Here is a 6,928-nt window from a genome sequence, read left to right on the forward strand (position 1 = left end):
TCAAGCTCAAACAGTTGTAAGTCGTAAGCTAAGATGAAAAGCAGCTAGACATAGGCCTCAACAACATTTTAAGGGTACAATCAGCAGAACATTTTTCATGATTTCATTAGATCGCATGATAGATCAGCTACTAGCTGATGTCGGAAGATAACAGGGACACAATGAACGGCTGAAAGAAACACATAGTGTTTAGAAGATCCCAAATTCACCATGTATCATTGTATCATTCTAAGGAGATCAAATTTTAATCTCATTTTTCAAGAATCCCAACCCCATCAGTCCATAAAGAATAAATATCAGAATAATCCATACGCAATCCACTCAACTTTGGGAATTAGGATTAGGATGCATAATCAAGAAAAACCTAAGTCCTAATCAAGTAAACAACTAACTTAATAAGCATATCAAAATCATGATTGTGGCCTTACAAGTTTTAAAAGCAGAGTAGTTCAAAAGCAGACCTTCCATGTTTCTGAAGCAAAGATCTACAGATTGATAAAGTAGGATGAGTCGTAAGAACCAAATCAATGGTGTTCTATAAGCTTTTTGTTCAATAATTTACTGCTGCATAATTACATTTACACTGAAATAAAGAAAGAATAAAAATCACAAATTTGACAAAAAAAAAAATAATAACAATTTACAGGGCAATTAGAAAGTAAAATGTGATATAATATGACCAAATTCAAACTACCACACAAAAATTACATAATAACACAAAAATAATCAGGTTGTTATTATAAAATTCTAAGAACCAAACTCAAATTCCATAAAAGCTAAATACTTTGCAGAATTATCAGGTTCATTAAATAGATAAACTGAGCAATGTAAGACCTAATCAAGAAATCACCCAGAAAACATGAACTAAAAATCCCCAAAATCAGAAATTCGCCAAATAACAAACCAAAATCCCCGCAATCAGTTGAATCACACACAAATAACAAACTAAGTTAATTAAACTGTAGAAAAATTAGTCATAACAAAATAGGAGAGAGAAAATAATTGTAGTGGATTAAAGATACAAATTGAGAAAAAAAAAATTATCGAAACCCTAACCTTCCTCAATTGTTGAAAATGAATGAGAGAGAAAAGGAGTTAACTTGACTAGGTGCAAGAGTCTACAGTGGAGGTAGATACTTCCGATTGGTGGTAGTCGCCGATCTTCAATGAAGACAAGCGTGGGCGGCGAACTGAACGAGGCACCGTGGGTGAAGATGGAGTACTGGGCAGCGAAGATGAAGGAGGTAGTGTGGATTTGGCGGCGACGGAGGGGCATCGATGGAGTGGACGACGATATGGAGGTGGCGGTTGTACGTGATGGATGAAAGTGACAAGTGAGGGGATTAGGGAACTTGCTTTTGTGATATGAAATCACGAGCAGGAGAGAGGACACCCTTACTTGGGTTACTTTAATTTTCACTACAGTTCCATCCTTTGGGAATTGGGATGCTCTGGATTCGGAGATCGTGCTAGGTGGTTAGATTCTAGTCCCGTCTCAATTATTGTTGCGGTGGATCGATTTCTTAGTTTTAAGACTAAAGCCCCTATATGAATACTAAGAAAGACTTTGTCAAAAAAATTAACAAAAGATTAATGTGCCTCTAGTCATGTAGTTTTAATACTTTGTTTCTATTTAGTTGACACGTTCAATTTAGTCACATATATTGAGGAGTAAGAATGATAAAGCAAGTGGGGTGCACTAATAAATGTAAGGTATAAAAAGGTACCCAAACAGAAAACATGTCAACTAAAAATAAATTTCTAAAAAGAAATGTGTCAACTAAAAAAAAAAAGAGAGTTAGGTATAATTTTAAATTATAGGGATTGAGATTTTTATAAAACTAGTGCATTCTTGAGGTGTCATCTTTAAAAATATTTCTACTAGTGACTAGTGATATGCAATTGACAATGCGTCCCTTAAGTGTTTATCAAAAATAGATCATACATATAATATAAGACAAATTAAAAAAAAAATAACGCCCTCTTATCATGAGGTTTGAACTTCCTAACTATAATAAGGACCGAATTTTTTATAATATTCGTGCATTCTTTTTGTGTTTTTTTAAATTTTTCTACTACTAACTAGTGATACATAGATCATGTTTTAAAGGATATCTATACAAAAATAGATCATGTACGTAGTATATAAATATATTCGACCTCTATTTTGTATTGTATTATGTTTAATATTCTACTTTGTATCAATTACTCAATTAGTACTTATACATGGTATTTCAAATATCTTCAATTTAAGAAGTAAAAATATATATAAAAAAAAATATTGAAGTATCATAGTTAATTCATGATGTTTAATTTAATTGTCATGTAAATATGTATTCTTAGCTTAGTAAAGTTATTGTATACACTAGTGTAAACTTAGCCGCAAAAAAAAAAAAAAAAAAAAAAAAAAAAGTATTTGTGGTAGAAATGTAAAGTTTGCCACAGTAAAAGAGCTAATCGTGGCACAAATTTATAGTTTGCCTCGAGAAATGTGCTACTCGTGGCACAAGTGAAGTATTTGCCACGGGAAAATAAATACCCGTGACATAAGTTATTTATCTTATTTAGGTTTTGTTCATTGTTTATTTTTCCCGGGGCTAGATGAAATTATGCCACGAATTTTGAACTCCCGTGGCATAATACGTGGCACAAGTGATGATTTGTTGTAGTGTGAGATTATTACATAATAATCAAAAGTTGGGATTATTTAAAGTAAATTAGGCAAAGTTGGGATTATTAAAGTATATTTTTCCTATTTATTTTATAATAATAAAATAATTAAGTCAAACATGGTATGTAAATAGTGTAAAAGTCAAAGTGTTGCATTTATTTTCTTAAAAAAAAAAAGGAAATTTTGTTAAGAATAAGCCAACCTTTTGCGTGGTTAGCTCAAAATACGTCAATCTTTCAATTAACCAAGAATAAGTTAACTTTTAAAAGGTATTTTCTTTGAATAGGTCAAATGACGTACAGCCTATTGAACAAGTCATTTTCTTCCATTTTTTTAATTAAAAATGATTTATTTAATTAATTAATTAATTAAAATCTTTTTAAAGAATTGAAAAAAATTCCACCCCCGTCACTAATCACACCCCTACGCGCCTTGCCTGCCACCGCAAGGACCACCTCCTTTACCCCCTGTTTTTTTCTATCTCTGCCATCATACCGCTAAACCTCCACCACTTACCCCTTTCTCTTCCCCTCCCAAAGCGTCGGCCGACCACCAATCTCCTCCACCCTGACCCCTTTCCCTTCCCCTCCCTATACACCGGGCTTAGTCGGTCGAAACTAACCCAAACCTATAGACCCACACCTAAACCCACCTCTAAACCACCATACCCACCTCGAATCCCCACACTAAACACCAACTTATCACCATATCTACCCTAAAACCCGACCCTAACCACCACAACCCACTTGAAAAATTCACCCTGAAAACCTAATAGGCTAATACCCATCCAAAAATTGCCCCGTCCATAAATTCTTAAAAAAAAAAATTAGAGAGAGAGGATAGGAGTAAAGGTAATGGTGGGAAGGGAAATATATAAAGGTATTAGCATCGGCAAAGGTTTCGACTGATGTGATCTAGCAGGAGGACTGCCCTTCGATGGGGGGCTGAGGAATTTTTTAAACACTAATTAATTTAAAATTTTATTCTAATAAAAAAAATTATTTAAATTTTAAATTGAGCCCAACCATATGAGGACACATGGCATACTTAACCTAAATAACAGGTTACCCCTAACATCAATAGGTCATAACTCATTTTGGGAAAATATCTTATAAAGATTGACTTATTTTTAGTTAATCAAAATGTTGACTTATTTTGAGCAAATCATGTAAAGATTGACTTATTTTTGACAAATTTTTCAAAAAAAAAAAAAAAAGAAAAAAAAAGAAAACGAAAAAAAAGAGAGAGATTAGTTTGTATTCTTAAATTGCTAGTCGTGTTGCAAGTAAAATACATGATAAAAATTACTCACTCTATTTTTAAATAAGTGTAACGTTTCCCCTATTCACATATTAATGCAACACTTAATTGATAATATTTTTAATCATCAATAAATAAATTATAATAGTTGAATATTAATAAATTATTCATTGAGACGATCCCAACAAGTATCTACAATATATATACTCCCTCCGCCCACAATTATTTGCACCAAACCAAGTTTTTAAGGACTCTTAGGCAAAACTTTTAGTGTTATTTAATTACATATGGGTGGGTTTAATTAAGTTGTAAAAAAGGAGGGAAAGTAGTGGTCCCATGTGTTTAAGTGTTTGAGTGGGTTAAAGTGAGTGGGAAAAAAATGAAAAAAAAAGTGGTCCCTTTTTTTTGGCTGGAAATCATTCCCCAAAAGAGAGGGAACAATGGCGGAGGCAGTTCATGTCCTGGTGGGGCACGTGCCCTACAAGGTTTTTTTTTTAAAAAAAAAAATTACGTTTATTAAAAAAAAAAACTCTTATATTTTAACTCCATATTACTGTTGCTAGTCTTGCTACATTAATGCCCTGCCATTGTGAGTGTATTGTCCCCCACTCCCCCCCAATTTCCAATGACTTTAATTTTTTTTTAACATTAATTAAAAAAAAATTCCAATCACATTTTCACGTGACAATAAGTCACTTAGTTAGTAAAGTCACTAAAAACATATTAAAAGTAAAAAAAGTTAAAAATTTTTTTAGAATTTTCCCCAAATTTTTTCTCTCTCAAAATATTAAAAGTGTGAACACTGACTCGGTCCTCTCCTCGACTCCTCGTTACGGCTCTGCTTGCTGGTGTTGGCGCCGGATTCCAGCGGCCCACCTCCTACCATTCCATCAAGGTCTTGCTTCTACTCATCTCTACCATTATTATTCGAGGTATTAAAATTTATTGGGTTTTAATTTTTCAATTTCATTCTATGATTTAGGGTTTAATGTTATACAAATTTGTCTCTAATTAAATCATTTCTTTGAATCATGGGTATTTGTAGACACCCAAATATGTCTCCCCAAAACCAAACCCAGTGATGAATACCTTTCATGTCATTTGATTATCAAACAAGGCGAAAGTGTGAAAAGTCTAGTGATGAGGATGTTTTTATTAAAATATCTCTTCTTTCTGTTTTTGAAAACATTTCTTTTCTTACCTTATTTATGAAAAACGTGCATTCTAGTTTAGTTTGGTCAGTGACAAGGGTCCAATAATAGTTTAGTTGGATAGGGCTTGAAAAGACCTTTCCAACGATATATTATATGCCCAATTCCGATGAATAATGAGGAAGAAGTTATGACCAAAATACTAAACTAGGCCCAAACCGGATTTTACCTACGACCCAATGATCATGTGGAGGGTCCAAAAGTCTAATCCTAATCCTAGACTAATTAGGATAAATTAGAACCTTCCATAAGTTTTTAAAAGATCTTAATTATCCTTTTTGAAAAGATAAGATTAAAGAATTTGAGTTAAATAAAAACTTTCCTTTTTAAAACTTTCCTTTTTCTTAAATCCTAATTCTATTCGAATTTAAAGATGTTCAAAGACAGTCAGATATTATTTTCGTGCCTCATAATATTTATCCAAATTTTATATGGTGGGATATATCTTGAAATTATCTTTCCAATGATGTATTATAATATTAAATCCGAGCTATAACGAAAAAGATATGAATTAGACATGAAACTCTATCCAAAACTGACACCCTTTCACTATTTCGGCCATATCTTTTTATCTACAAAAGATTTTAATTTGATTTTAATTGGGTTGAAAAGTAGACTTCAAGAGCTTTCCAACGACATATTACAGCCTTATTTGGACTTCTAGATAAAAAGATATGATAAAAACAAAATCCGCAAAAACTGTTGTCCATCGAAATCTATTTCGATTCGAATTCGGATTCTCTTCTTATTCTTCGTCCCTCTTTTTTCTCTATAAATAGAGGTCATATCTCCCCTTTTTCAATCATCAACAACTATCAATTCTCTCTAACAACTCTCTAATTCTCTTATCTCTCTAAGCTAAAGCTTGTTCTCTCTTTCTCTTTTATAAACTAGCCTTCTCTCAAACAAAATTCCACATTCACAAGACCAAGAAACACCTAGCATAATTCGAAGTTGCCTTTGCCCTAGACGTGAAAGGTTTGATATTTCTGAGGTCTTGGTCCCAAATCTCTATTTCAATTATTTAATTTAATTGTTTGTTTATTATTTTCCTTGAAGTTACTAACGTGTGTATTTTGTTATTAGAAAGAGATACGAGGCATCCAAGTAAGTGCTTTAATTGATTTATTGATTTTATGATATAGAATTCATGCTTAGATTATTATTTTGATTCCTAGTATCATGTTAGGATGTTTTATTGATTCCTAGTATCATGTTTAGGATGTTCCTAGTATCATGTTAGGATGCTTTCTTTAGTATGATATTTAGGGTGATTTGCTTATATCAAATATGTTTTCTATGATGCTTCCTATTTTCTTTCCTAATAGCATGTTAGTATCATGTTAGGGTTAAAGCTTTAATCTTTATTGTTTAGTGACATGCTAGGGTTTGTTATTAATATTGTTAGTATCGTGCCTAGGATCTTGCTATTATTATGCTTTAACATGATTATTGTTGTTGTGATGATTATTTTATTATTATTATTATTATGATTATAATAATTATTATTATTATGTTGATTGATATTTATTGTTATTTCTTGATCACACCTTTTATGCATGTTTAAAGGGAATTTGTACTTGTAATCACGCTTAATAAGATAATTGATAATCTTGTTTAGGGTTAATATGATTATAATTCAAGTGATCGCCATAATAGTTTATTTGTGCACTAATATTCAACCAACATAGATAAACAAGTTTAGGGTAATCCTATTGATTGCAGGTTAGTTAGAAAGCACACATGAATACGATCAGAATAAAGTAGAGGCCTATTATTAGGGCAG

The sequence above is a fragment of the Chenopodium album genome, chromosome 13, assembly GCF_948465745.1.
Source record: "Chenopodium album chromosome 13, dcCheAlbu1.1, whole genome shotgun sequence".
NCBI lineage: Eukaryota > Viridiplantae > Streptophyta > Magnoliopsida > Caryophyllales > Amaranthaceae > Chenopodium > Chenopodium album.